Raw genomic sequence first — 27906 nt, 5'->3', positions numbered from 1 at the left:
GTACTACGTGACGCCAAACATGCGAATAAGAGTGTTTTCACACTCGTTCTTTGGCTTATAGATGGCGCTGACTGTCACTCCTACTTCTAAATTCACAGATAACCCCAAAAAAGTGGGTGGAGGGAGGGCCGCTGTGATAGCTCAGTGGTTAGAGCATCGAACGCGTAATTCGAAGGTCGTAGGTTCGATTCCTGCTCACAGTTGGTAATTTTTTCATCCACTTTTCTTTCTTCTTATTTACATTCCATTGGTTTTAATGACTTCCCCTGTACATTCCTTGGCATTACTGTCTGTTATATCTCATTAATATTGCGTTAAAACACGGAAAAACGAGCCCTTAGGTATACACTGCTTTCCCTTATTTCATTGAACGAGGGTCTCGTACTGGCAGACTTGGTGTGTTTAGGTTGTATAAGAGGGACAATTAATCAGCTGCCCGCTCATAAGTTCACGTACTACGTGACGCCAAACATGCGAATAAGAGTGTTTTCACACTCGTTCTTTGGCTTATAGATGGCGCTGACTGTCACTCCTACTTCTAAATTCACAGATAACCCCAAAAAAGTGGGTGGAGGGAGGGCCGCTGTGATAGCTCAGTGGTTAGAGCATCGAACGCGTAATTCGAAGGTCGTAGGTTCGATTCCTGCTCACAGTTGGTAATTTTTTCATCCACTTTTCTTTCTTCTTATTTACATTCCATTGGTTTTAATGACTTCCCCTGTACATTCCTTGGCATTACTGTCTGTTATATCTCATTAATATTGTGTTAAAACACGGAAAAACGAGCCCTTAGGTATACACTTCTTTCCCTTATTTCATTGAACGAGGGTCTCGTACTGGCAGACTTGGTGTGTTTAGGTTGTATAAGAGGGACAATTAATCAGCTGCCCGCTCATAAGTTCACGTACTACGTGACGCCAAACATGCGAATAAGAGTGTTTTCACACTCGTTCTTTGGCTTATAGATGGCGCTGACTGTCACTCCTACTTCTAAATTCACAGATAACCCCAAAAAAGTGGGTGGAGGGAGGGCCGCTGTGATAGCTCTGTGGTTAGAGCATCGAACGCGTAATTCGAAGGTCGTAGGTTCGATTCCTGCTCACAGTTGGTAATTTTTTCATCCACTTTTCTTTCTTCTTATTTACATTCCATTGGTTTTAATGACTTCACCTGTACATTCCTTGGCATTACTGTCTGTTATATCTCATTAATATAGTGTTAAAACACGGAAAAACGAGCCCTTAGGTATACACTTCTTTCCCTTATTTCATTGAACGAGGGTCTCGTACTGGCAGACTTGGTGTGTTTAGGTTGTATAAGAGGGACAATTAATCAGCTGCCCGCTCATAAGTTCACGTACTACGTGACGCCAAACATGCGAATAAGAGTGTTTTCACACTCGTTCTTTGGCTTATAGATGGCGCTGACTGTCACTCCTACTTCTAAATTCACAGATAACCCCAAAAAAGTGGGTGGAGGGAGGGCCGCTGTGATAGCTCAGTGGTTAGAGCATCGAACGCGTAATTCGAAGGTCGTAGGTTCGATTCCTGCTCACAGTTGGTAATTTTTTCATCCACTTTTCTTTCTTCTTATTTACATTCCATTGGTTTTAATGACTTCCCCTGTACATTCCTTGGCATTACTGTCTGTTATATCTCATTAATATTGTGTTAAAACACGGAAAAACGAGCCCTTAGGTATACACTTCTTTCCCTTATTTCATTGAACGAGGGTCTCGTACTGGCAGACTTGGTGTGTTTAGGTTGTATAAGAGGGACAATTAATCAGCTGCCCGCTCATAAGTTCACGTACTACGTGACGCCAAACATGCGAATAAGAGTGTTTTGACACTCGTTCTTTGGCTTATAGATGGCGCTGACTGTCACTCCTACTTCTAAATTCACAGATAACCCCAAAAAAGTGGGTGGAGGGAGGGCCGCTGTGACAGCTCAGTGGTTAGAGCATCGAACGCGTAATTCGAAGGTCGTAGGTTCGATTCCTGCTCACAGTTGGTAATTTTTTCATCCACTTTTCTTTCTTCTTATTTACATTCCATTGGTTTTAATGACTTCCCCTGTACGTTCCTTGGCATTACTGCCTGTTATATCTCATTAATATTGTGTTAAAACACGGAAAAACGAGCCCTTAGGTATACACTTCTTTCCCTTATTTCATTGAACGAGGGTCTCGTACTGGCAGACTTGGTGTGTTTAGGTTGTATAAGAGGGACAATTAATCAGCTGCCCGCTCATAAGTTCACGTACTACGTGACGCCAAACATGCGAATAAGAGTGTTTTCACACTCGTTCTTTGGCTTATAGATGGCGCTGACTGTCACTCCTACTTCTAAATTCACAGATAACCCCAAAAAAGTGGGTGGAGGGAGGGCCGCTGTGATAGCTCAGTGGTTAGAGCATCGAACGCGTAATTCGAAGGTCGTAGGTTCGATTCCTGCTCACAGTTGGTAATTTTTTCATCCACTTTTCTTTCTTCTTATTTACATTCCATTGGTTTTAATGACTTCCCCTGTACATTCCTTGGCATTACTGTCTGTTATATCTCATTAATATTGTGTTAAAACACGGAAAAACGAGCCCTTAGGTATACACTTCTTTCCCTTATTTCATTGAACGAGGGTCTCGTACTGGCAGACTTGGTGTGTTTAGGTTGTATAAGAGGGACAATTAATCAGCTGCCCGCTCATAAGTTCACGTACTACGTGACGCCAAACATGCGAATAAGAGTGTTTTCACACTCGTTCTTTGGCTTATAGATGGCGCTGACTGTCACTCCTACTTCTAAATTCACAGATAACCCCAAAAAAGTGGGTGGAGGGAGGGCCGCTGTGATAGCTCAGTGGTTAGAGCATCGAACGCGTAATTCGAAGGTCGTAGGTTCGATTCCTGCTCACAGTTGGTAATTTTTTCATCCACTTTTCTTTCTTCTTATTTACATTCCATTGGTTTTAATGACTTCCCCTGTACATTCCTTGGCATTACTGTCTGTTATATCTCATTAATATTGTGTTAAAACACGGAAAAACGAGCCCTTAGGTATACACTTCTTTCCCTTATTTCATTGAACGAGGGTCTCGTACTGGCAGACTTGGTGTGTTTAGGTTGTATAAGAGGGACAATTAATCAGCTGCCCGCTCATAAGTTCACGTACTACGTGACGCCAAACATGCGAATAAGAGTGTTTTCACACTCGTTCTTTGGCTTATAGATGGCGCTGACTGTCACTCCTACTTCTAAATTCACAGATAACCCCAAAAAAGTGGGTGGAGGGAGGGCCGCTGTGATAGCTCAGTGGTTAGAGCATCGAACGCGTAATTCGAAGGTCGTAGGTTCGATTCCTGCTCACAGTTGGTAATTTTTTCATCCACTTTTCTTTCTTCTTATTTACATTCCATTGGTTTTAATGACTTCCCCTGTACATTTCTTGGCATTACTGTCTGTTATATCTCATTAATATTGTGTTAAAACACGGAAAAACGAGCCCTTAGGTATACACTTCTTTCCCTTATTTCATTGAACGAGGGTCTCGTACTGGCAGACTTGGTGTGTTTAGGTTGTATAAGAGGGACAATTAATCAGCTGCCCGCTCATAAGTTCACGTACTACGTGACGCCAAACATGCGAATAAGAGTGTTTTCACACTCGTTCTTTGGCTTATAGATGGCGCTGACTGTCACTCCTACTTCTAAATTCACAGATAACCCCAAAAAAGTGGGTGGAGGGAGGGCCGCTGTAATAGCTCAGTGGTTAGAGCATCGAACGCGTAATTCGAAGGTCGTAGGTTCGATTCCTGCTCACAGTTGGTAATTTTTTCATCCACTTTTCTTTCTTCTTATTTACATTCCATTGGTTTTATTGACTTCCCCTGTACATTCCTTGGCATTACTGTCTGTTATATCTCATTAATATTGTGTTAAAACACGGAAAAACGAGCCCTTAGGTATACACTTCTTTCCCTTATTTCATTGAACGAGGGTCTCGTACTGGCAGACTTGGTGTGTTTAGGTTGTATAAGAGGGACAATTAATCAGCTGCCCGCTCATAAGTTCACGTACTACGTGACGCCAAACATGCGAATAAGAGTGTTTTCACACTCGTTCTTTGGCTTATAGATGGCGCTGACTGTCACTCCTACTTCTAAATTCACAGATAACCCCAAAAAAGTGGGTGGAGGGAGGGCCGCTGTGATAGCTCAGTGGTTAGAGCATCGAACGCGTAATTCGAAGGTCGTAGGTTCGATTCCTGCTCACAGTTGGTAATTTTTTCATCCACTTTTCTTTCTTCTTATTTACATTCCATTGGTTTTAATGACTTCACCTGTACATTCCTTGGCATTACTGTCTGTTATATCTCATTAATATTGTGTTAAAACACGGAAAAACGATCCCTTAGGTATACACTTCTTTCCCTTATTTCATTGAACGAGGGTCTCGTACTGGCAGACTTGGTGTGTTTAGGTTGTATAAGAGGGACAATTAATCAGCTGCCCGCTCATAAGTTCACGTACTACGTGACGCCAAACATGCGAATAAGAGTGTTTTCACACTCGTTCTTTGGCTTATAGATGGCGCTGACTGTCACTCCTACTTCTAAATTCACAGATAACCCCAAAAAAGTGGGTGGAGGGAGGGCCGCTGTGATAGCTCAGTGGTTAGAGCATCGAACGCGTAATTCGAAGGTCGTAGGTTCGATTCCTGCTCACAGTTGGTAATTTTTTCATCCACTTTTCTTTCTTCTTATTTACATTCCATTGGTTTTAATGACTTCACCTGTACATTCCTTGGCATTACTGTCTGTTATATCTCATTAATATTGTGTTAAAACACGGAAAAACGAGCCCTTAGGTATTTCCTCATTTCATTGAACGATGGTCTCGTACTGGCAGACTTGGTGTGTTTAGGTTGTATAAGAGGGACAATTAATCAGCTGCCCGCTCATAAGTTCACGTACTACGTGACGCCAAACATGCGAATAAGAGTGTTTTCACACTCGTTCTTTGGCTTATAGATGGCGCTGACTGTCACTCCTACTTCTAAATTCACAGATAACCCCAAAAAAGTGGGTGGAGGGAGGGCCGCTGTGATAGCTCAGTGGTTAGAGCATCGAACGCGTAATTCGAAGGTCGTAGGTTCGATTCCTGCTCACAGTTGGTAATTTTTTCATCCACTTTTCTTTCTTCTTATTTACATTCCATTGGTTTTAATGACTTCCCCTGTACATTCCTTCGCATTACTGTCTGTTATATCTCATTAATATTGTGTTAAAACAGGGAAAAACGAGCCCTTAGGTATACACTTCTTTCCCTTATTTCGATGAACGAGGGTCTCGTACTGGCAGACTTGGTGTGTTTAGGTTGTATAAGAGGGACAATTAATCAGCTGCCCGCTCATAAGTTCACGTACTACGTGACGCCAAACATGCGAATAAGAGTGTTTTCACACTCGTTCTTTGGCTTATAGATGGCGCTGACTGTCACTCCTACTTCTAAATTCACAGATAACCCCAAAAAAGTGGGTGGAGGGAGGGCCGCTGTGATAGCTCAGTGGTTAGAGCATCGAACGCGTAATTCGAAGGTCGTAGGTTCGATTCCTGCTCACAGTTGGTAATTTTTTCATCCACTTTTCTTTCTTCTTATTTACATTCCATTGGTTTTAATGACTTCCCCTGTACATTCCTTGGCATTACTGTCTGTTATATCTCATTAATATTGCGTTAAAACACGGAAAAACGAGCCCTTAGGTATACACTTCTTTCCCTTATTTCATTGAACGAGGGTCTCGTACTGGCAGACTTGGTGTGTTTAGGTTGTATAAGAGGGACAATTAATCAGCTGCCCGCTCATAAGTTCACGTACTACGTGACGCCAAACATGCGAATAAGAGTGTTTTCACACTCGTTCTTTGGCTTATAGATGGCGCTGACTGTCACTCCTACTTCTAAATTCACAGATAACCCCAAAAAAGTGGGTGGAGGGAGGGCCGCTGTGATAGCTCAGTGGTTAGAGCATCGAACGCGTAATTCGAAGGTCGTAGGTTCGATTCCTGCTCACAGTTGGTAATTTTTTCATCCACTTTTCTTTCTTCTTATTAACATTCCATTGGTTTTAATGACTTCCCCTGTACATTCCTTGGCATTACTGTCTGTTATATCTCATTAATATTGTGTTAAAACACGGAAAAACGAGCCCTTAGGTATACACTTCTTTCCCTTATTTCATTGAACGAGGGTCTCGTACTGGCAGACTTGGTGTGTTTAGGTTTTATAAGAGGGACAATTAATCAGCTGCCCGCTCATAAGTTCACGTACTACGTGACGCCAAACATGCGAATAAGAGTGTTTTCACACTCGTTCTTTGGCTTATAGATGGCGCTGACTGTCACTCCTACTTCTAAATTCACAGATAACCCCAAAAAAGTGGGTGGAGGGAGGGCCGCTGTGATAGCTCAGTGGTTAGAGCATCGAACGCGTAATTCGAAGGTCGTAGGTTCGATTCCTGCTCACAGTTGGTAATTTTTTCATCCACTTTTCTTTCTTCTTATTTACATTCCATTGGTTTTAATGACTTCCCCTGTACATTTCTTGGCATTACTGTCTGTTATATCTCATTAATATTGTGTTAAAACACGGAAAAACGAGCCCTTAGGTATACACTTCTTTCCCTTATTTCATTGAACGAGGGTCTCGTACTGGCAGACTTGGTGTGTTTAGGTTGTATAAGAGGGACAATTAATCAGCTGCCCGCTCATAAGTTCACGTACTACGTGACGCCAAACATGCGAATAAGAGTGTTTTCACACTCGTTCTTTGGCTTATAGATGGCGCTGACTGTCACTCCTACTTCTAAATTCACAGATAACCCCAAAAAAGTGGGTGGAGGGAGGGCCGCTGTAATAGCTCAGTGGTTAGAGCATCGAACGCGTAATTCGAAGGTCGTAGGTTCGATTCCTGCTCACAGTTGGTAATTTTTTCATCCACTTTTCTTTCTTCTTATTTACATTCCATTGGTTTTATTGACTTCCCCTGTACATTCCTTGGCATTACTGTCTGTTATATCTCATTAATATTGTGTTAAAACACGGAAAAACGAGCCCTTAGGTATACACTTCTTTCCCTTATTTCATTGAACGAGGGTCTCGTACTGGCAGACTTGGTGTGTTTAGGTTGTATAAGAGGGACAATTAATCAGCTGCCCGCTCATAAGTTCACGTACTACGTGACGCCAAACATGCGAATAAGAGTGTTTTCACACTCGTTCTTTGGCTTATAGATGGCGCTGACTGTCACTCCTACTTCTAAATTCACAGATAACCCCAAAAAAGTGGGTGGAGGGAGGGCCGCTGTGATAGCTCAGTGGTTAGAGCATCGAACGCGTAATTCGAAGGTCGTAGGTTCGATTCCTGCTCACAGTTGGTAATTTTTTCATCCACTTTTCTTTCTTCTTATTTACATTCCATTGGTTTTAATGACTTCACCTGTACATTCCTTGGCATTACTGTCTGTTATATCTCATTAATATTGTGTTAAAACACGGAAAAACGAGCCCTTAGGTATACACTTCTTTCCCTTATTTCATTGAACGAGGGTCTCGTACTGGCAGACTTGGTGTGTTTAGGTTGTATAAGAGGGACAATTAATCAGCTGCCCGCTCATAAGTTCACGTACTACGTGACGCCAAACATGCGAATAAGAGTGTTTTCACACTCGTTCTTTGGCTTATAGATGGCGCTGACTGTCACTCCTACTTCTAAATTCACAGATAACCCCAAAAAAGTGGGTGGAGGGAGGGCCGCTGTGATAGCTCAGTGGTTAGAGCATCGAACGCGTAATTCGAAGGTCGTAGGTTCGATTCCTGCTCACAGTTGGTAATTTTTTCATCCACTTTTCTTTCTTCTTATTTACATTCCATTGGTTTTAATGACTTCCCCTGTACATTTCTTGGCATTACTGTCTGTTATATCTCATTAATATTGTGTTAAAACACGGAAAAACGAGCCCTTAGGTATACACTTCTTTCCCTTATTTCATTGAACGAGGGTCTCGTACTGGCAGACTTGGTGTGTTTAGGTTGTATAAGAGGGACAATTAATCAGCTGCCCGCTCATAAGTTCACGTACTACGTGACGCCAAACATGCGAATAAGAGTGTTTTCACACTCGTTCTTTGGCTTATAGATGGCGCTGACTGTCACTCCTACTTCTAAATTCACAGATAACCCCAAAAAAGTGGGTGGAGGGAGGGCCGCTGTAATAGCTCAGTGGTTAGAGCATCGAACGCGTAATTCGAAGGTCGTAGGTTCGATTCCTGCTCACAGTTGGTAATTTTTTCATCCACTTTTCTTTCTTCTTATTTACATTCCATTGGTTTTATTGACTTCCCCTGTACATTCCTTGGCATTACTGTCTGTTATATCTCATTAATATTGTGTTAAAACACGGAAAAACGAGCCCTTAGGTATACACTTCTTTCCCTTATTTCATTGAACGAGGGTCTCGTACTGGCAGACTTGGTGTGTTTAGGTTGTATAAGAGGGACAATTAATCAGCTGCCCGCTCATAAGTTCACGTACTACGTGACGCCAAACATGCGAATAAGAGTGTTTTCACACTCGTTCTTTGGCTTATAGATGGCGCTGACTGTCACTCCTACTTCTAAATTCACAGATAACCCCAAAAAAGTGGGTGGAGGGAGGGCCGCTGTGATAGCTCAGTGGTTAGAGCATCGAACGCGTAATTCGAAGGTCGTAGGTTCGATTCCTGCTCACAGTTGGTAATTTTTTCATCCACTTTTCTTTCTTCTTATTTACATTCCATTGGTTTTAATGACTTCACCTGTACATTCCTTGGCATTACTGTCTGTTATATCTCATTAATATTGTGTTAAAACACGGAAAAACGATCCCTTAGGTATACACTTCTTTCCCTTATTTCATTGAACGAGGGTCTCGTACTGGCAGACTTGGTGTGTTTAGGTTGTATAAGAGGGACAATTAATCAGCTGCCCGCTCATAAGTTCACGTACTACGTGACGCCAAACATGCGAATAAGAGTGTTTTCACACTCGTTCTTTGGCTTATAGATGGCGCTGACTGTCACTCCTACTTCTAAATTCACAGATAACCCCAAAAAAGTGGGTGGAGGGAGGGCCGCTGTGATAGCTCAGTGGTTAGAGCATCGAACGCGTAATTCGAAGGTCGTAGGTTCGATTCCTGCTCACAGTTGGTAATTTTTTCATCCACTTTTCTTTCTTCTTATTTACATTCCATTGGTTTTAATGACTTCACCTGTACATTCCTTGGCATTACTGTCTGTTATATCTCATTAATATTGTGTTAAAACACGGAAAAACGAGCCCTTAGGTATTTCCTCATTTCATTGAACGATGGTCTCGTACTGGCAGACTTGGTGTGTTTAGGTTGTATAAGAGGGACAATTAATCAGCTGCCCGCTCATAAGTTCACGTACTACGTGACGCCAAACATGCGAATAAGAGTGTTTTCACACTCGTTCTTTGGCTTATAGATGGCGCTGACTATCACTCCTACTTCTAAATTCACAGATAACCCCAAAAAAGTGGGTGGAGGGAGGGCCGCTGTGATAGCTCAGTGGTTAGAGCATCGAACGCGTAATTCGAAGGTCGTAGGTTCGATTCCTGCTCACAGTTGGTAATTTTTTCATCCACTTTTCTTTCTTCTTATTTACATTCCATTGGTTTTAATGACTTCCCCTGTACATTCCTTCGCATTACTGTCTGTTATATCTCATTAATATTGTGTTAAAACAGGGAAAAACGAGCCCTTAGGTATACACTTCTTTCCCTTATTTCATTGAACGAGGGTCTCGTACTGGCAGACTTGGTGTGTTTAGGTTGTATAAGAGGGACAATTAATCAGCTGCCCGCTCATAAGTTCACGTACTACGTGACGCCAAACATGCGAATAAGAGTGTTTTCACACTCGTTCTTTGGCTTATAGATGGCGCTGACTGTCACTCCTACTTCTAAATTCACAGATAACCCCAAAAAAGTGGGTGGAGGGAGGGCCGCTGTGATAGCGCAGTGGTTAGAGCATCGAACGCGTAATTCGAAGGTCGTAGGTTCGATTCCTGCTCACAGTTGGTAATTTTTTCATCCACTTTTCTTTCTTCTTATTTACATTCCATTGGTTTTAATGACTTCCCCTGTACATTCCTTGGCATTACTGTCTGTTATATCTCATTAATATTGCGTTAAAACACGGAAAAACGAGCCCTTAGGTATACACTGCTTTCCCTTATTTCATTGAACGAGGGTCTCGTACTGGCAGACTTGGTGTGTTTAGGTTGTATAAGAGGGACAATTAATCAGCTGCCCGCTCATAAGTTCACGTACTACGTGACGCCAAACATGCGAATAAGAGTGTTTTCACACTCGTTCTTTGGCTTATAGATGGCGCTGACTGTCACTCCTACTTCTAAATTCACAGATAACCCCAAAAAAGTGGGTGGAGGGAGGGCCGCTGTGATAGCTCAGTGGTTAGAGCATCGAACGCGTAATTCGAAGGTCGTAGGTTCGATTCCTGCTCACAGTTGGTAATTTTTTCATCCACTTTTCTTTCTTCTTATTTACATTCCATTGGTTTTAATGACTTCCCCTGTACATTCCTTGGCATTACTGTCTGTTATATCTCATTAATATTGTGTTAAAACACGGAAAAACGAGCCCTTAGGTATACACTTCTTTCCCTTATTTCATTGAACGAGGGTCTCGTACTGGCAGACTTGGTGTGTTTAGGTTGTATAAGAGGGACAATTAATCAGCTGCCCGCTCATAAGTTCACGTACTACGTGACGCCAAACATGCGAATAAGAGTGTTTTCACACTCGTTCTTTGGCTTATAGATGGCGCTGACTGTCACTCCTACTTCTAAATTCACAGATAACCCCAAAAAAGTGGGTGGAGGGAGGGCCGCTGTGATAGCTCTGTGGTTAGAGCATCGAACGCGTAATTCGAAGGTCGTAGGTTCGATTCCTGCTCACAGTTGGTAATTTTTTCATCCACTTTTCTTTCTTCTTATTTACATTCCATTGGTTTTAATGACTTCACCTGTACATTCCTTGGCATTACTGTCTGTTATATCTCATTAATATAGTGTTAAAACACGGAAAAACGAGCCCTTAGGTATACACTTCTTTCCCTTATTTCATTGAACGAGGGTCTCGTACTGGCAGACTTGGTGTGTTTAGGTTGTATAAGAGGGACAATTAATCAGCTGCCCGCTCATAAGTTCACGTACTACGTGACGCCAAACATGCGAATAAGAGTGTTTTCACACTCGTTCTTTGGCTTATAGATGGCGCTGACTGTCACTCCTACTTCTAAATTCACAGATAACCCCAAAAAAGTGGGTGGAGGGAGGGCCGCTGTGATAGCTCAGTGGTTAGAGCATCGAACGCGTAATTCGAAGGTCGTAGGTTCGATTCCTGCTCACAGTTGGTAATTTTTTCATCCACTTTTCTTTCTTCTTATTTACATTCCATTGGTTTTAATGACTTCCCCTGTACATTCCTTGGCATTACTGTCTGTTATATCTCATTAATATTGTGTTAAAACACGGAAAAACGAGCCCTTAGGTATACACTTCTTTCCCTTATTTCATTGAACGAGGGTCTCGTACTGGCAGACTTGGTGTGTTTAGGTTGTATAAGAGGGACAATTAATCAGCTGCCCGCTCATAAGTTCACGTACTACGTGACGCCAAACATGCGAATAAGAGTGTTTTGACACTCGTTCTTTGGCTTATAGATGGCGCTGACTGTCACTCCTACTTCTAAATTCACAGATAACCCCAAAAAAGTGGGTGGAGGGAGGGCCGCTGTGACAGCTCAGTGGTTAGAGCATCGAACGCGTAATTCGAAGGTCGTAGGTTCGATTCCTGCTCACAGTTGGTAATTTTTTCATCCACTTTTCTTTCTTCTTATTTACATTCCATTGGTTTTAATGACTTCCCCTGTACGTTCCTTGGCATTACTGCCTGTTATATCTCATTAATATTGTGTTAAAACACGGAAAAACGAGCCCTTAGGTATACACTTCTTTCCCTTATTTCATTGAACGAGGGTCTCGTACTGGCAGACTTGGTGTGTTTAGGTTGTATAAGAGGGACAATTAATCAGCTGCCCGCTCATAAGTTCACGTACTACGTGACGCCAAACATGCGAATAAGAGTGTTTTCACACTCGTTCTTTGGCTTATAGATGGCGCTGACTGTCACTCCTACTTCTAAATTCACAGATAACCCCAAAAAAGTGGGTGGAGGGAGGGCCGCTGTGATAGCTCAGTGGTTAGAGCATCGAACGCGTAATTCGAAGGTCGTAGGTTCGATTCCTGCTCACAGTTGGTAATTTTTTCATCCACTTTTCTTTCTTCTTATTTACATTCCATTGGTTTTAATGACTTCCCCTGTACATTCCTTGGCATTACTGTCTGTTATATCTCATTAATATTGTGTTAAAACACGGAAAAACGAGCCCTTAGGTATACACTTCTTTCCCTTATTTCATTGAACGAGGGTCTCGTACTGGCAGACTTGGTGTGTTTAGGTTGTATAAGAGGGACAATTAATCAGCTGCCCGCTCATAAGTTCACGTACTACGTGACGCCAAACATGCGAATAAGAGTGTTTTCACACTCGTTCTTTGGCTTATAGATGGCGCTGACTGTCACTCCTACTTCTAAATTCACAGATAACCCCAAAAAAGTGGGTGGAGGGAGGGCCGCTGTGATAGCTCAGTGGTTAGAGCATCGAATGCGTAATTCGAAGGTCGTAGGTTCGATTCCTGCTCACAGTTGGTAATTTTTTCATCCACTTTTCTTTCTTCTTATTTACATTCCATTGGTTTTAATGACTTCCCCTGTACATTCCTTGGCATTACTGTCTGTTATATCTCATTAATATTGTGTTAAAACACGGAAAAACGAGCCCTTAGGTATACACTTCTTTCCCTTATTTCATTGAACGAGGGTCTCGTACTGGCAGACTTGGTGTGTTTAGGTTGTATAAGAGGGACAATTAATCAGCTGCCCGCTCATAAGTTCACGTACTACGTGACGCCAAACATGCGAATAAGAGTGTTTTCACACTCGTTCTTTGGCTTATAGATGGCGCTGACTGTCACTCCTACTTCTAAATTCACAGATAACCCCAAAAAAGTGGGTGGAGGGAGGGCCGCTGTGATAGCTCAGTGGTTAGAGCATCGAACGCGTAATTCGAAGGTCGTAGGTTCGATTCCTGCTCACAGTTGGTAATTTTTTCATCCACTTTTCTTTCTTCTTATTTACATTCCATTGGTTTTAATGACTTCCCCTGTACATTTCTTGGCATTACTGTCTGTTATATCTCATTAATATTGTGTTAAAACACGGAAAAACGAGCCCTTAGGTATACACTTCTTTCCCTTATTTCATTGAACGAGGGTCTCGTACTGGCAGACTTGGTGTGTTTAGGTTGTATAAGAGGGACAATTAATCAGCTGCCCGCTCATAAGTTCACGTACTACGTGACGCCAAACATGCGAATAAGAGTGTTTTCACACTCGTTCTTTGGCTTATAGATGGCGCTGACTGTCACTCCTACTTCTAAATTCACAGATAACCCCAAAAAAGTGGGTGGAGGGAGGGCCGCTGTAATAGCTCAGTGGTTAGAGCATCGAACGCGTAATTCGAAGGTCGTAGGTTCGATTCCTGCTCACAGTTGGTAATTTTTTCATCCACTTTTCTTTCTTCTTATTTACATTCCATTGGTTTTATTGACTTCCCCTGTACATTCCTTGGCATTACTGTCTGTTATATCTCATTAATATTGTGTTAAAACACGGAAAAACGAGCCCTTAGGTATACACTTCTTTCCCTTATTTCATTGAACGAGGGTCTCGTACTGGCAGACTTGGTGTGTTTAGGTTGTATAAGAGGGACAATTAATCAGCTGCCCGCTCATAAGTTCACGTACTACGTGACGCCAAACATGCGAATAAGAGTGTTTTCACACTCGTTCTTTGGCTTATAGATGGCGCTGACTGTCACTCCTACTTCTAAATTCACAGATAACCCCAAAAAAGTGGGTGGAGGGAGGGCCGCTGTGATAGCTCAGTGGTTAGAGCATCGAACGCGTAATTCGAAGGTCGTAGGTTCGATTCCTGCTCACAGTTGGTAATTTTTTCATCCACTTTTCTTTCTTCTTATTTACATTCCATTGGTTTTAATGACTTCACCTGTACATTCCTTGGCATTACTGTCTGTTATATCTCATTAATATTGTGTTAAAACACGGAAAAACGAGCCCTTAGGTATACACTTCTTTCCCTTATTTCATTGAACGAGGGTCTCGTACTGGCAGACTTGGTGTGTTTAGGTTGTATAAGAGGGACAATTAATCAGCTGCCCGCTCATAAGTTCACGTACTACGTGACGCCAAACATGCGAATAAGAGTGTTTTCACACTCGTTCTTTGGCTTATAGATGGCGCTGACTGTCACTCCTACTTCTAAATTCACAGATAACCCCAAAAAAGTGGGTGGAGGGAGGGCCGCTGTGATAGCTCAGTGGTTAGAGCATCGAACGCGTAATTCGAAGGTCGTAGGTTCGATTCCTGCTCACAGTTGGTAATTTTTTCATCCACTTTTCTTTCTTCTTATTTACATTCCATTGGTTTTAATGACTTCCCCTGTACATTTCTTGGCATTACTGTCTGTTATATCTCATTAATATTGTGTTAAAACACGGAAAAACGAGCCCTTAGGTATACACTTCTTTCCCTTATTTCATTGAACGAGGGTCTCGTACTGGCAGACTTGGTGTGTTTAGGTTGTATAAGAGGGACAATTAATCAGCTGCCCGCTCATAAGTTCACGTACTACGTGACGCCAAACATGCGAATAAGAGTGTTTTCACACTCGTTCTTTGGCTTATAGATGGCGCTGACTGTCACTCCTACTTCTAAATTCACAGATAACCCCAAAAAAGTGGGTGGAGGGAGGGCCGCTGTAATAGCTCAGTGGTTAGAGCATCGAACGCGTAATTCGAAGGTCGTAGGTTCGATTCCTGCTCACAGTTGGTAATTTTTTCATCCACTTTTCTTTCTTCTTATTTACATTCCATTGGTTTTATTGACTTCCCCTGTACATTCCTTGGCATTACTGTCTGTTATATCTCATTAATATTGTGTTAAAACACGGAAAAACGAGCCCTTAGGTATACACTTCTTTCCCTTATTTCATTGAACGAGGGTCTCGTACTGGCAGACTTGGTGTGTTTAGGTTGTATAAGAGGGACAATTAATCAGCTGCCCGCTCATAAGTTCACGTACTACGTGACGCCAAACATGCGAATAAGAGTGTTTTCACACTCGTTCTTTGGCTTATAGATGGCGCTGACTGTCACTCCTACTTCTAAATTCACAGATAACCCCAAAAAAGTGGGTGGAGGGAGGGCCGCTGTGATAGCTCAGTGGTTAGAGCATCGAACGCGTAATTCGAAGGTCGTAGGTTCGATTCCTGCTCACAGTTGGTAATTTTTTCATCCACTTTTCTTTCTTCTTATTTACATTCCATTGGTTTTAATGACTTCACCTGTACATTCCTTGGCATTACTGTCTGTTATATCTCATTAATATTGTGTTAAAACACGGAAAAACGATCCCTTAGGTATACACTTCTTTCCCTTATTTCATTGAACGAGGGTCTCGTACTGGCAGACTTGGTGTGTTTAGGTTGTATAAGAGGGACAATTAATCAGCTGCCCGCTCATAAGTTCACGTACTACGTGACGCCAAACATGCGAATAAGAGTGTTTTCACACTCGTTCTTTGGCTTATAGATGGCGCTGACTGTCACTCCTACTTCTAAATTCACAGATAACCCCAAAAAAGTGGGTGGAGGGAGGGCCGCTGTGATAGCTCAGTGGTTAGAGCATCGAACGCGTAATTCGAAGGTCGTAGGTTCGATTCCTGCTCACAGTTGGTAATTTTTTCATCCACTTTTCTTTCTTCTTATTTACATTCCATTGGTTTTAATGACTTCACCTGTACATTCCTTGGCATTACTGTCTGTTATATCTCATTAATATTGTGTTAAAACACGGAAAAACGAGCCCTTAGGTATTTCCTCATTTCATTGAACGATGGTCTCGTACTGGCAGACTTGGTGTGTTTAGGTTGTATAAGAGGGACAATTAATCAGCTGCCCGCTCATAAGTTCACGTACTACGTGACGCCAAACATGCGAATAAGAGTGTTTTCACACTCGTTCTTTGGCTTATAGATGGCGCTGACTGTCACTCCTACTTCTAAATTCACAGATAACCCCAAAAAAGTGGGTGGAGGGAGGGCCGCTGTGATAGCTCAGTGGTTAGAGCATCGAACGCGTAATTCGAAGGTCGTAGGTTCGATTCCTGCTCACAGTTGGTAATTTTTTCATCCACTTTTCTTTCTTCTTATTTACATTCCATTGGTTTTAATGACTTCCCCTGTACATTCCTTCGCATTACTGTCTGTTATATCTCATTAATATTGTGTTAAAACAGGGAAAAACGAGCCCTTAGGTATACACTTCTTTCCCTTATTTCGATGAACGAGGGTCTCGTACTGGCAGACTTGGTGTGTTTAGGTTGTATAAGAGGGACAATTAATCAGCTGCCCGCTCATAAGTTCACGTACTACGTGACGCCAAACATGCGAATAAGAGTGTTTTCACACTCGTTCTTTGGCTTATAGATGGCGCTGACTGTCACTCCTACTTCTAAATTCACAGATAACCCCAAAAAAGTGGGTGGAGGGAGGGCCGCTGTGATAGCTCAGTGGTTAGAGCATCGAACGCGTAATTCGAAGGTCGTAGGTTCGATTCCTGCTCACAGTTGGTAATTTTTTCATCCACTTTTCTTTCTTCTTATTTACATTCCATTGGTTTTAATGACTTCCCCTGTACATTCCTTGGCATTACTGTCTGTTATATCTCATTAATATTGCGTTAAAACACGGAAAAACGAGCCCTTAGGTATACACTTCTTTCCCTTATTTCATTGAACGAGGGTCTCGTACTGGCAGACTTGGTGTGTTTAGGTTGTATAAGAGGGACAATTAATCAGCTGCCCGCTCATAAGTTCACGTACTACGTGACGCCAAACATGCGAATAAGAGTGTTTTCACACTCGTTCTTTGGCTTATAGATGGCGCTGACTGTCACTCCTACTTCTAAATTCACAGATAACCCCAAAAAAGTGGGTGGAGGGAGGGCCGCTGTGATAGCTCAGTGGTTAGAGCATCGAACGCGTAATTCGAAGGTCGTAGGTTCGATTCCTGCTCACAGTTGGTAATTTTTTCATCCACTTTTCTTTCTTCTTATTTACATTCCATTGGTTTTAATGACTTCCCCTGTACATTCCTTGGCATTACTGTCTGTTATATCTCATTAATATTGTGTTAAAACACGGAAAAACGAGCCCTTAGGTATACACTTCTTTCCCTTATTTCATTGAACGAGGGTCTCGTACTGGCAGACTTGGTGTGTTTAGGTTTTATAAGAGGGACAATTAATCAGCTGCCCGCTCATAAGTTCACGTACTACGTGACGCCAAACATGCGAATAAGAGTGTTTTCACACTCGTTCTTTGGCTTATAGATGGCGCTGACTGTCACTCCTACTTCTAAATTCACAGATAACCCCAAAAAAGTGGGTGGAGGGAGGGCCGCTGTGATAGCTCAGTGGTTAGAGCATCGAACGCGTAATTCGAAGGTCGTAGGTTCGATTCCTGCTCACAGTTGGTAATTTTTTCATCCACTTTTCTTTCTTCTTATATACATTCCATTGGTTTTAATGACTTCACCTGTACATTCCTTGGCATTACTGTCTGTTATATCTCATTAATATTGTGTTAAAACACGGAAAAACGAGCCCTTAGGTATACACTTCTTTCCCTTATTTCATTGAACGAGGGTCTCGTACTGGCAGACTTGGTGTGTTTAGGTTGTATAAGAGGGACAATTAATCAGCTGCCCGCTCATAAGTTCACGTACTACGTGACGCCAAACATGCGAATAAGAGTGTTTTCACACTCGTTCTTTGGCTTATAGATGGCGCTGACTGTCACTCCTACTTCTAAATTCACAGATAACCCCAAAAAAGTGGGTGGAGGGAGGGCCGCTGTGATAGCTCAGTGGTTAGAGCATCGAACGCGTAATTCGAAGGTCGTAGGTTCGATTCCTGCTCACAGTTGGTAATTTTTTCATCCACTTTTCTTTCTTCTTATTTACATTCCATTGGTTTTAATGACTTCACCTGTACATTCCTTGGCATTACTGTCTGTTATATCTCATTAATATTGTGTTAAAACACGGAAAAACGAGCCCTTAGGTATTTCCTTATTTCATTGAACGATGGTCTCGTACTGGCAGACTTGGTGTGTTTAGGTTGTATAAGAGGGACAATTAATCAGCTGCCCGCTCATAAGTTCACGTACTACGTGACGCCAAACATGCGAATAAGAGTGTTTTCACACTCGTTCTTTGGCTTATAGATGGCGCTGACTGTCACTCCTACTTCTAAATTCACAGATAACCCCAAAAAAGTGGGTGGAGGGAGGGCCGCTGTGATAGCTCAGTGGTTAGAGCATCGAACGCGTAATTCGAAGGTCGTAGGTTCGATTCCTGCTCACAGTTGGTAATTTTTTCATCCACTTTTCTTTCTTCTTATTTACATTCCATTGGTTTTAATGACTTCCCCTGTACATTCCTTCGCATTACTGTCTGTTATATCTCATTAATATTGTGTTAAAACAGGGAAAAACGAGCCCTTAGGTATACACTTCTTTCCCTTATTTCATTGAACGAGGGTCTCGTACTGGCAGACTTGGTGTGTTTAGGTTGTATAAGAGGGACAATTAATCAGCTGCCCGCTCATAAGTTCACGTACTACGTGACGCCAAACATGCGAATAAGAGTGTTTTCACACTCGTTCTTTGGCTTATAGATGGCGCTGACTGTCACTCCTACTTCTAAATTCACAGATAACCCCAAAAATGTGGGTGGAGGGAGGGCCGCTGTGATAGCTCAGTGGTTAGAGCATCGAACGCGTAATTCGAAGGTCGTAGGTTCGATTCCTGCTCACAGTTGGTAATTTTTTCATCCACTTTTCTTTCTTCTTATTTACATTCCATTGGTTTTAATGACTTCCCCTGTACATTCCTTGGCATTACTGTCTGTTATATCTCATTAATATTGCGTTAAAACACGGAAAAGCGAGCCCTTAGGTATACACTTCTTTCCCTTATTTCATTGAACGAGGGTCTCGTACTGGCAGACTTGGTGTGTTTAGGTTGTATAAGAGGGACAATTAATCAGCTGCCCGCTCATAAGTTCACGTACTACGTGACGCCAAACATGCGAATAAGAGTGTTTTCACACTCGTTCTTTGGCTTATAGATGGCGCTGACTGTCACTCCTACTTCTAAATTCACAGATAACCCCAAAAAAGTGGGTGGAGGGAGGGCCGCTGTGATAGCTCAGTGGTTAGAGCATCGAACGCGTAATTCGAAGGTCGTAGGTTCGATTCCTGCTCACAGTTGGTAATTTTTTCATCCACTTTTCTTTCTTCTTATTTACATTCCATTGGTTTTAATGACTTCCCCTGTACATTCCTTGGCATTACTGTCTGTTATATCTCATTAATATTGTGTTAAAACACGGAAAAACGAGCCCTTAGGTATACACTTCTTTCCCTTATTTCATTGAACGAGGGTCTCGTACTGGCAGACTTGGTGTGTTTAGGTTGTATAAGAGGGACAATTAATCAGCTGCCCGCTCATAAGTTCACGTACTACGTGACGCCAAACATGCGAATAAGAGTGTTTTCACACTCGTTCTTTGGCTTATAGATGGCGCTGACTGTCACTCCTACTTCTAAATTCACAGATAACCCCAAAAAAGTGGGTGGAGGGAGGGCCGCTGTGATAGCTCAGTGGTTAGAGCATCGAACGCGTAATTCGAAGGTCGTAGGTTCGATTCCTGCTCACAGTTGGTAATTTTTTCATCCACTTTTCTTTCTTCTTATTTACATTCCATTGGTTTTAATGACTTCCCCTGTACATTTCTTGGCATTACTGTCTGTTATATCTCATTAATATTGTGTTAAAACACGGAAAAACGAGCCCTTAGGTATACACTTCTTTCCCTTATTTCATTGAACGAGGGTCTCGTACTGGCAGACTTGGTGTGTTTAGGTTGTATAAGAGGGACAATTAATCAGCTGCCCGCTCATAAGTTCACGTACTACGTGACGCCAAACATGCGAATAAGAGTGTTTTCACACTCGTTCTTTGGCTTATAGATGGCGCTGACTGTCACTCCTACTTCTAAATTCACAGATAACCCCAAAAAAGTGGGTGGAGGGAGGGCCGCTGTAATAGCTCAGTGGTTAGAGCATCGAACGCGTAATTCGAAGGTCGTAGGTTCGATTCCTGCTCACAGTTGGTAATTTTTTCATCCACTTTTCTTTCTTCTTATTTACATTCCATTGGTTTTATTGACTTCCCCTGTACATTCCTTGGCATTACTGTCTGTTATATCTCATTAATATTGTGTTAAAACACGGAAAAACGAGCCCTTAGGTATACACTTCTTTCCCTTATTTCATTGAACGAGGGTCTCGTACTGGCAGACTTGGTGTGTTTAGGTTGTATAAGAGGGACAATTAATCAGCTGCCCGCTCATAAGTTCACGTACTACGTGACGCCAAACATGCGAATAAGAGTGTTTTCACACTCGTTCTTTGGCTTATAGATGGCGCTGACTGTCACTCCTACTTCTAAATTCACAGATAACCCCAAAAAAGTGGGTGGAGGGAGGGCCGCTGTGATAGCTCAGTGGTTAGAGCATCGAACGCGTAATTCGAAGGTCGTAGGTTCGATTCCTGCTCACAGTTGGTAATTTTTTCATCCACTTTTCTTTCTTCTTATTTACATTCCATTGGTTTTAATGACTTCACCTGTACATTCCTTGGCATTACTGTCTGTTATATCTCATTAATATTGTGTTAAAACACGGAAAAACGAGCCCTTAGGTATACACTTCTTTCCCTTATTTCATTGAACGAGGGTCTCGTACTGGCAGACTTGGTGTGTTTAGGTTGTATAAGAGGGACAATTAATCAGCTGCCCGCTCATAAGTTCACGTACTACGTGACGCCAAACATGCGAATAAGAGTGTTTTCACACTCGTTCTTTGGCTTATAGATGGCGCTGACTGTCACTCCTACTTCTAAATTCACAGATAACCCCAAAAAAGTGGGTGGAGGGAGGGCCGCTGTGATAGCTCAGTGGTTAGAGCATCGAACGCGTAATTCGAAGGTCGTAGGTTCGATTCCTGCTCACAGTTGGTAATTTTTTCATCCACTTTTCTTTCTTCTTATTTACATTCCATTGGTTTTAATGAATTCACCTGTACATTCCTTGGCATTACTGTCTGTTATATCTCATTAATATTGTGTTAAAACACGGAAAAACGAGCCCTTAGGAATTTCCTTATTTCATTGAACGATGGTCTCGTACTGGCAGACTTGGTGTGTTTAGGTTGTATAAGAGGGACAATTAATCAGCTGCCCGCTCATAAGTTCACGTACTACGTGACGCCAAACATGCGAATAAGAGTGTTTTCACACTCGTTCTTTGGCTTATAGATGGCGCTGACTGTCACTCCTACTTCTAAATTCACAGATAACCCCAAAAAAGTGGGTGGAGGGAGGGCCGCTGTGATAGCTCAGTGGTTAGAGCATCGAACGCGTAATTCGAAGGTCGTAGGTTCGATTCCTGCTCACAGTTGGTAATTTTTTCATCCACTTTTCTTTCTTCTTATTTACATTCCATTGGTTTTAATGACTTCCCCTGTACATTCCTTCGCATTACTGTCTGTTATATCTCATTAATATTGTGTTAAAACAGGGAAAAACGAGCCCTTAGGTATACACTTCTTTCCCTTATTTCATTAAACGAGGGTCTCGTACTGGCAGACTTGGTGTGTTTAGGTTGTATAAGAGGGACAATTAATCAGCTGCCCGCTCATAAGTTCACGTACTACGTGACGCCAAACATGCGAATAAGAGTGTTTTCACACTCGTTCTTTGGCTTATAGATGGCGCTGACTGTCACTCCTACTTCTAAATTCACAGATAACCCCAAAAAAGTGGGTGGAGGGAGGGCCGCTGTGATAGCTCAGTGGTTAGAGCATCGAACGCGTAATTCGAAGGTCGTAGGTTCGATTCCTGCTCACAGTTGGTAATTTTTTCATCCACTTTTCTTTCTTCTTATTTACATTCCATTGGTTTTAATGACTTCCCCTGTACATTCCTTGGCATTACTGTCTGTTATATCTCATTAATATTGCGTTAAAACACGGAAAAACGAGCCCTTAGGTATACACTTCTTTCCCTTATTTCATTGAACGAGGGTCTCGTACTGGCAGACTTGGTGTGTTTAGGTTGTATAAGAGGGACAAATAATCAGCTGCCCGCTCATAAGTTCACGTACTACGTGACGCCAAACATGCGAATAAGAGTGTTTTCACACTCGTTCTTTGGCTTATAGATGGCGCTGACTGTCACTCCTACTTCTAAATTCACAGATAACCCCAAAAAAGTGGGTGGAGGGAGGGCCGCTGTGATAGCTCAGTGGTTAGAGCATCGAACGCGTAATTCGAAGGTCGTAGGTTCGATTCCTGCTCACAGTTGGTAATTTTTTCATCCACTTTTCTTTCTTCTTATTTACATTCCATTGGTTTTAATGACTTCCCCTGTACATTCCTTGGCATTACTGTCTGTTATATCTCATTAATATTGTGTTAAAACACGGAAAAACGAGCCCTTAGGTATACACTTCTTTCCCTTATTTCATTGAACGAGGGTCTCGTACTGGCAGACTTGGTGTGTTTAGGTTGTATAAGAGGGACAATTAATCAGCTGCCCGCTCATAAGTTCACGTACTACGTGACGCCAAACATGCGAATAAGAGTGTTTTCACACTCGTTCTTTGGCTTATAGATGGCGCTGACTGTCACTCCTACTTCTAAATTCACAGATAACCCCAAAAAAGTGGGTGGAGGGAGGGCCGCTGTGATAGCTCAGTGGTTAGAGCATCGAACGCGTAATTCGAAGGTCGTAGGTTCGATTCCTGCTCACAGTCGGTAATTTTTTCATCCACTTTTCTTTCTTCTTATTTACATTCCATTGGTTTTAATGACTTCACCTGTACATTCCTTGGTATTACTGTCTGTTATATCTCATTAATATTGTGTTAAAACACGGAAAAACGAGCCCTTAGGTATACACTTCTTTCCCTTATTTCATTGAACGAGGGTCTCGTACTGGCAGACTTGGTGTGTTTAGGTTGTATAAGAGGGACAATTAATCAGCTGCCCGCTCATAAGTTCACGTACTACGTGACGCCAAACATGCGAATAAGAGTGTTTTCACACTCGTTCTTTGGCTTATAGTTGGCGCTGACTGTCACTCCTACTTCTAAATTCACAGATAACCCCAAAAAAGTGGGTGGAGGGAGGGCCGCTGTGATAGCTCAGTGGTTAGAGCATCGAACGCGTAATTCGAAGGTCGTAGGTTCGATTCCTGCTCACAGTTGGTAATTTTTTCATCCACTTTTCTTTCTTCTTATTTACATTCCATTGGTTTTAATGACTTCACCTGTACATTCCTTGGCATTACTGTCTGTTATATCTCATTAATATTGTGTTAAAACACGGAAAAACGAGCCCTTAGGTATTTCCTTATTTCATTGAACGATGGTCTCGTACTGGCAGACTTGGTGTGTTTAGGTTGTATAAGAGGGACAATTAATCAGCTGCCCGCTCATAAGTTCACGTACTACGTGACGCCAAACATGCGAATAAGAGTGTTTTCACACTCGTTCTTTGGCTTATAGATGGCGCTGACTGTCACTCCTACTTCTAAATTCACAGATAACCCCAAAAAAGTGGGTGGAGGGAGGGCCGCTGTGATAGCTCAGTGGTTAGAGCATCGAACGCGTAATTCGAAGGTCGTAGGTTCGATTCCTGCTCACAGTTGGTAATTTTTTCATCCACTTTTCTTTCTTCTTATTTACATTCCATTGGTTTTAATGACTTCCCCTGTACATTCCTTCGCATTACTGTCTGTTATATCTCATTAATATTGTGTTAAAACAGGGAAAAACGAGCCCTTAGGTATACACTTCTTTCCCTTATTTCATTGAACGAGGGTCTCGTACTGGCAGACTTGGTGTGTTTAGGTTGTATAAGAGGGACAATTAATCAGCTGCCCGCTCATAAGTTCACGTACTACGTGACGCCAAACATGCGAATAAGAGTGTTTTCACACTCGTTCTTTGGCTTATAGATGGCGCTGACTGTCACTCCTACTTCTAAATTCACAGATAACCCCAAAAATGTGGGTGGAGGGAGGGCCGCTGTGATAGCTCAGTGGTTAGAGCATCGAACGCGTAATTCGAAGGTCGTAGGTTCGATTCCTGCTCACAGTTGGTAATTTTTTCATCCACTTTTCTTTCTTCTTATTTACATTCCATTGGTTTTAATGACTTCCCCTGTACATTCCTTGGCATTACTGTCTGTTATATCTCATTAATATTGCGTTAAAACACGGAAAAACGAGCCCTTAGGTATACACTTCTTTCCCTTATTTCATTGAACGAGGGTCTCGTACTGGCAGACTTGGTGTGTTTAGGTTGTATAAGAGGGACAATTAATCAGCTGCCCGCTCATAAGTTCACGTACTACGTGACGCCAAACATGCGAATAAGAGTGTTTTCACACTCGTTCTTTGGCTTATAGATGGCGCTGACTGTCACTCCTACTTCTAAATTCACAGATAACCCCAAAAAAGTGGGTGGAGGGAGGGCCGCTGTGATAGCTCAGTGGTTAGAGCATCGAACGCGTAATTCGAAGGTCGTAGGTTCGATTCCTGCTCACAGTTGGTAATTTTTTCATCCACTTTTCTTTCTTCTTATTTACATTCCATTGGTTTTAATGACTTCCCCTGTACATTCCTTGGCATTACTGTCTGTTATATCTCATATATATATATATATATATATATATATATATATTGCCGCGAACGTAATAACAGACAGCGACGAAACGACGTCTTACTTGCCCTCAGACCAGGACGTAAAAGCCCTCTTCTTTCTTCACTTCCCAGGAATTCCACTTACAGTTGATGGCTCATACCCATTACCTGTGACATTACTCCCTCTCCTCGAAAAGCATCGGCTCGATGCTGGTAATGAGCGTTGAGAAAACAAATGAGAAAAAAAATGATGCTATCCTGGAACCCAACAACTCCATCATAAGGGAGAAAAAAAATGGGCAGGCGTCCTAGAAGTACTCAATAAAGAAAGGAGTAAGTACACAAGACAATAAAAAAACCAAAGTGACAAAAAATTGTCATCGCATGGTAAGTTAGTCCACGTTCGATGGATGACGCGAGAAATATGGCTTGAGTCTTGACACGTGCACCACATCACTTTGTGGAAACCGACGGGAACGTCTTGAGGCGGCCTCAGGGAGAACTTCATACGTAACGTCACTGAGTCGGCGCAGAACTTTGTAAGGGCCGAAGTAGCGCCGAAGCAACTTCTCAGAGTGACCACGCTGTCGAATGGGAGTCCACACCCAAATTTCATCGCCTGGTTGGAAGGTAACCTCTCGGTGTGTAAGGTTGTAGCGTTGTGCGACGGCAGTTTGGCGAGCCTGAATACGGCATCGGGCAAGTTGACGGGCCTCCTCGGCGCGTTGAGCGAACAATTCAGCGTCCGTGTTGAACATGCTCAAGTTGTTAGGAAGGAGCATTGCATCGAGCATTGTGGTGACCTCTCGACCATGAACTAAGCGAAATGGGGTGAAACCTGTACTCTCTTGGACGGCTGTATTGTAAGCAAAAGTTACGTAAGGGAGTATATCATCCCAGTTCTTGTGATCAACGGCCACATACATTGACAGCATATCTGCAATGGTCTTGTTCAACCGTTCAGTCAGTCCATTTGTTTAGGGGTGATAACCCGTGGTTTTCCTATGTTCTGTACCACTTAGTCTCAGCACTTCTTGAAGCATCTCTGCGGTGAAAGCTGTACCACGATCAGTGATTATCACAGCTGGCGCTCCGTGACGAAGTACGATGCTGGTGACAAAAAACTGTGCAATTTCGGCGGCGGTAGCTTTGGGCAGGGCTTTTGTTTCGCTGTAACGCGTTAAATAATCGGTGGCAACCACAATCCACCGGTTTCCAGACGAAGAGGTGGGAAATGAGCCGAGCAAGTCAATGCCAATTTGATGGAATGGTGTCTTCGGCGTGGCGATTGGCTGTAATAGTCCTGCTGGTCGGACAGGTGGAGTCTTACGGCGTTGGCAGTCGCGGCATGTGCGGACGTACTGCTTGACTGTCTTCGCGAGGCGGGGCCAGTAGCATGAGTGGCGAATTCTTTCCAATGTGCGCGTGTATCCAAGGTGTCCGGATGATGGTTCGTCGTGACAAGCATGTAAAATATCGTCCCGAAGCGAGGTCGGCGCAACCAGTAGGTAAGTAGCCTGGGTATGGTCGAAATCTTTCTTATAGAGGACTCCATCCCTGATGCAGAACGAGGCCAGCGAACGTGCAAAGTTTCGAGGAAGGCTGGGTTTTCGGCCGTCGAGGTAGTCGATCAGCGGGCTTAGCTCCATGTCGTCGCGTTGTTGTTGAGCCAAGTCGGTTGCTGACACAGAGGAAAGGAATGTATCGTCCTCTTCAACGTCCGCGTTCGTACTTCGAATTGGTGCACGCGACAGACAGTCAGCATCAGTGTGTTTGCGTCCTGACTTGTGAATGACTGTAACGTCAAATTCTTGCAGCCGAAGGCTCCAGCGCGCTAGACGACCAGAAGGGTCTTTGAGGTTGGCGAGCCAGCATAAAGAGTGGTGGTCGCTAACTACCCTGAATGGTCGACCGTATAAATAAGGGCGAAACTTTGTTATAGCCCAAACAACGGCTAAGCATTCTTTTTCTGTTGCAGAGTAGTTTTTCTCTGCAGATGATAATGTTCGACTTGCATAGGCAATCACGCGCTCTACACCATTTTGCCATTGAACCAGTACAGCTCCAAGTCCGACGTTGCTGGCATCGGTGTGTAGCTCTCTGGCAGCGTTATCGTCAAAGTGACCAAGTACAGGTGGGGCTTGGAGCTGGTTTCGTAGCGCGTCAAAGGCGTGATGCTGATCATGACCCCAAACAAACGGTACGCCGTCTTTCGTAAGTTCATTTAGTGGTTCAGCGATTTTAGAAAAGCCTTTGACGAAGCGTCTGTAATATGCGCAGAGTCCCAGAAATCGGCGGAGGTCGCGCTTGTTCGTTGGGACAGGAAATGCGGCAACAGCTTTCGTTTTCTCAGGGTCTGGGTGTATACCGGCGTGGCTGACGACGTGACCAAGAAATTTTAGTTCCTCGAATGCAAAGTGGCATTTCTCAGGTTTGAGAGAAAGTCCAGCTGTTCGAATCGCCTGAAGAACTGCCTGTAAGCGCTGGACGTGCTGCTCAAACGTGTCCGAGAAGACGACCACATCGTCAAGGTAGACAAGACACGATTGCCATTTTAGCCCAGAAAGAACCGTGTCCATCATTCTTTGAAAAGTAGCTGGTGCCGAGCATAAGCCGAAGGGAAGGACCTTGAACTCGTAGAGTCCGTCAGGAGTAATGAAGGCGGTCTTTTCGCGGTCGCGCTCATCAACAGATATTTGCTAATAGCCGCTGCGTAGATCCATGGAAGAAAAGTAACGAGCATTGCGAATGCGGTACAGCGAGTCGTCTATTCGTGGTAAAGGATACACGTCTTTCTTGGTGAT

At 42.9% G+C, this 27906-nt stretch overlaps 1 protein-coding gene and 43 non-coding genes across 46 annotated transcripts in view; all 44 read left to right on the top strand.

The window, feature by feature from the left end:
* Nucleotides 1-27906, top strand: part of LOC142804083 (chymotrypsin-like protease CTRL-1) — an 81627-nt gene that overhangs the window by 31826 nt on the left and 21895 nt on the right. The gene's annotated exons all lie outside the window — the stretch shown is intronic.
* On the top strand, nucleotides 131-203 carry TRNAT-CGU (transfer RNA threonine (anticodon CGU)). Its single transcript has one exon. It is a non-coding gene; the product is annotated as a tRNA-Thr (tRNA).
* Nucleotides 583-655, top strand: TRNAT-CGU (transfer RNA threonine (anticodon CGU)). Its single transcript has one exon. It is a non-coding gene; the product is annotated as a tRNA-Thr (tRNA).
* On the top strand, nucleotides 1487-1559 carry TRNAT-CGU (transfer RNA threonine (anticodon CGU)). The gene has a single exon. It is a non-coding gene; the product is annotated as a tRNA-Thr (tRNA).
* Nucleotides 2391-2463, top strand: TRNAT-CGU (transfer RNA threonine (anticodon CGU)). Its single transcript has one exon. It is a non-coding gene; the product is annotated as a tRNA-Thr (tRNA).
* TRNAT-CGU (transfer RNA threonine (anticodon CGU)) lies at nucleotides 2843-2915 on the top strand. The gene has a single exon. It is a non-coding gene; the product is annotated as a tRNA-Thr (tRNA).
* On the top strand, nucleotides 3295-3367 carry TRNAT-CGU (transfer RNA threonine (anticodon CGU)). Its single transcript has one exon. It is a non-coding gene; the product is annotated as a tRNA-Thr (tRNA).
* Nucleotides 4199-4271, top strand: TRNAT-CGU (transfer RNA threonine (anticodon CGU)). Its single transcript has one exon. It is a non-coding gene; the product is annotated as a tRNA-Thr (tRNA).
* TRNAT-CGU (transfer RNA threonine (anticodon CGU)) lies at nucleotides 4651-4723 on the top strand. Its single transcript has one exon. It is a non-coding gene; the product is annotated as a tRNA-Thr (tRNA).
* Nucleotides 5094-5166, top strand: TRNAT-CGU (transfer RNA threonine (anticodon CGU)). The gene has a single exon. It is a non-coding gene; the product is annotated as a tRNA-Thr (tRNA).
* TRNAT-CGU (transfer RNA threonine (anticodon CGU)) lies at nucleotides 5546-5618 on the top strand. Its single transcript has one exon. It is a non-coding gene; the product is annotated as a tRNA-Thr (tRNA).
* On the top strand, nucleotides 5998-6070 carry TRNAT-CGU (transfer RNA threonine (anticodon CGU)). The gene has a single exon. It is a non-coding gene; the product is annotated as a tRNA-Thr (tRNA).
* TRNAT-CGU (transfer RNA threonine (anticodon CGU)) lies at nucleotides 6450-6522 on the top strand. The gene has a single exon. It is a non-coding gene; the product is annotated as a tRNA-Thr (tRNA).
* On the top strand, nucleotides 7354-7426 carry TRNAT-CGU (transfer RNA threonine (anticodon CGU)). Its single transcript has one exon. It is a non-coding gene; the product is annotated as a tRNA-Thr (tRNA).
* TRNAT-CGU (transfer RNA threonine (anticodon CGU)) lies at nucleotides 7806-7878 on the top strand. The gene has a single exon. It is a non-coding gene; the product is annotated as a tRNA-Thr (tRNA).
* TRNAT-CGU (transfer RNA threonine (anticodon CGU)) lies at nucleotides 8710-8782 on the top strand. Its single transcript has one exon. It is a non-coding gene; the product is annotated as a tRNA-Thr (tRNA).
* On the top strand, nucleotides 9162-9234 carry TRNAT-CGU (transfer RNA threonine (anticodon CGU)). Its single transcript has one exon. It is a non-coding gene; the product is annotated as a tRNA-Thr (tRNA).
* On the top strand, nucleotides 9605-9677 carry TRNAT-CGU (transfer RNA threonine (anticodon CGU)). Its single transcript has one exon. It is a non-coding gene; the product is annotated as a tRNA-Thr (tRNA).
* On the top strand, nucleotides 10509-10581 carry TRNAT-CGU (transfer RNA threonine (anticodon CGU)). Its single transcript has one exon. It is a non-coding gene; the product is annotated as a tRNA-Thr (tRNA).
* On the top strand, nucleotides 11413-11485 carry TRNAT-CGU (transfer RNA threonine (anticodon CGU)). Its single transcript has one exon. It is a non-coding gene; the product is annotated as a tRNA-Thr (tRNA).
* TRNAT-CGU (transfer RNA threonine (anticodon CGU)) lies at nucleotides 12317-12389 on the top strand. Its single transcript has one exon. It is a non-coding gene; the product is annotated as a tRNA-Thr (tRNA).
* TRNAT-CGU (transfer RNA threonine (anticodon CGU)) lies at nucleotides 13221-13293 on the top strand. The gene has a single exon. It is a non-coding gene; the product is annotated as a tRNA-Thr (tRNA).
* TRNAT-CGU (transfer RNA threonine (anticodon CGU)) lies at nucleotides 14125-14197 on the top strand. Its single transcript has one exon. It is a non-coding gene; the product is annotated as a tRNA-Thr (tRNA).
* On the top strand, nucleotides 14577-14649 carry TRNAT-CGU (transfer RNA threonine (anticodon CGU)). The gene has a single exon. It is a non-coding gene; the product is annotated as a tRNA-Thr (tRNA).
* On the top strand, nucleotides 15481-15553 carry TRNAT-CGU (transfer RNA threonine (anticodon CGU)). Its single transcript has one exon. It is a non-coding gene; the product is annotated as a tRNA-Thr (tRNA).
* TRNAT-CGU (transfer RNA threonine (anticodon CGU)) lies at nucleotides 15933-16005 on the top strand. The gene has a single exon. It is a non-coding gene; the product is annotated as a tRNA-Thr (tRNA).
* Nucleotides 16376-16448, top strand: TRNAT-CGU (transfer RNA threonine (anticodon CGU)). The gene has a single exon. It is a non-coding gene; the product is annotated as a tRNA-Thr (tRNA).
* On the top strand, nucleotides 16828-16900 carry TRNAT-CGU (transfer RNA threonine (anticodon CGU)). The gene has a single exon. It is a non-coding gene; the product is annotated as a tRNA-Thr (tRNA).
* Nucleotides 17280-17352, top strand: TRNAT-CGU (transfer RNA threonine (anticodon CGU)). Its single transcript has one exon. It is a non-coding gene; the product is annotated as a tRNA-Thr (tRNA).
* Nucleotides 17732-17804, top strand: TRNAT-CGU (transfer RNA threonine (anticodon CGU)). The gene has a single exon. It is a non-coding gene; the product is annotated as a tRNA-Thr (tRNA).
* TRNAT-CGU (transfer RNA threonine (anticodon CGU)) lies at nucleotides 18184-18256 on the top strand. The gene has a single exon. It is a non-coding gene; the product is annotated as a tRNA-Thr (tRNA).
* Nucleotides 18627-18699, top strand: TRNAT-CGU (transfer RNA threonine (anticodon CGU)). The gene has a single exon. It is a non-coding gene; the product is annotated as a tRNA-Thr (tRNA).
* Nucleotides 19079-19151, top strand: TRNAT-CGU (transfer RNA threonine (anticodon CGU)). Its single transcript has one exon. It is a non-coding gene; the product is annotated as a tRNA-Thr (tRNA).
* On the top strand, nucleotides 19531-19603 carry TRNAT-CGU (transfer RNA threonine (anticodon CGU)). The gene has a single exon. It is a non-coding gene; the product is annotated as a tRNA-Thr (tRNA).
* On the top strand, nucleotides 19983-20055 carry TRNAT-CGU (transfer RNA threonine (anticodon CGU)). The gene has a single exon. It is a non-coding gene; the product is annotated as a tRNA-Thr (tRNA).
* TRNAT-CGU (transfer RNA threonine (anticodon CGU)) lies at nucleotides 20887-20959 on the top strand. Its single transcript has one exon. It is a non-coding gene; the product is annotated as a tRNA-Thr (tRNA).
* Nucleotides 21339-21411, top strand: TRNAT-CGU (transfer RNA threonine (anticodon CGU)). The gene has a single exon. It is a non-coding gene; the product is annotated as a tRNA-Thr (tRNA).
* Nucleotides 21782-21854, top strand: TRNAT-CGU (transfer RNA threonine (anticodon CGU)). The gene has a single exon. It is a non-coding gene; the product is annotated as a tRNA-Thr (tRNA).
* On the top strand, nucleotides 22234-22306 carry TRNAT-CGU (transfer RNA threonine (anticodon CGU)). Its single transcript has one exon. It is a non-coding gene; the product is annotated as a tRNA-Thr (tRNA).
* Nucleotides 22686-22758, top strand: TRNAT-CGU (transfer RNA threonine (anticodon CGU)). Its single transcript has one exon. It is a non-coding gene; the product is annotated as a tRNA-Thr (tRNA).
* On the top strand, nucleotides 23590-23662 carry TRNAT-CGU (transfer RNA threonine (anticodon CGU)). Its single transcript has one exon. It is a non-coding gene; the product is annotated as a tRNA-Thr (tRNA).
* On the top strand, nucleotides 24033-24105 carry TRNAT-CGU (transfer RNA threonine (anticodon CGU)). Its single transcript has one exon. It is a non-coding gene; the product is annotated as a tRNA-Thr (tRNA).
* Nucleotides 24485-24557, top strand: TRNAT-CGU (transfer RNA threonine (anticodon CGU)). The gene has a single exon. It is a non-coding gene; the product is annotated as a tRNA-Thr (tRNA).
* On the top strand, nucleotides 24937-25009 carry TRNAT-CGU (transfer RNA threonine (anticodon CGU)). Its single transcript has one exon. It is a non-coding gene; the product is annotated as a tRNA-Thr (tRNA).

The sequence above is a fragment of the Rhipicephalus microplus genome, chromosome 3, assembly GCF_043290135.1.
Source record: "Rhipicephalus microplus isolate Deutch F79 chromosome 3, USDA_Rmic, whole genome shotgun sequence".
In the NCBI taxonomy this organism is placed as follows: domain Eukaryota; kingdom Metazoa; phylum Arthropoda; class Arachnida; order Ixodida; family Ixodidae; genus Rhipicephalus; species Rhipicephalus microplus.
The sequence above is the reverse complement of the archived record's forward strand: the minus strand, read 5'-3'. Positions and strand labels throughout refer to the sequence as shown.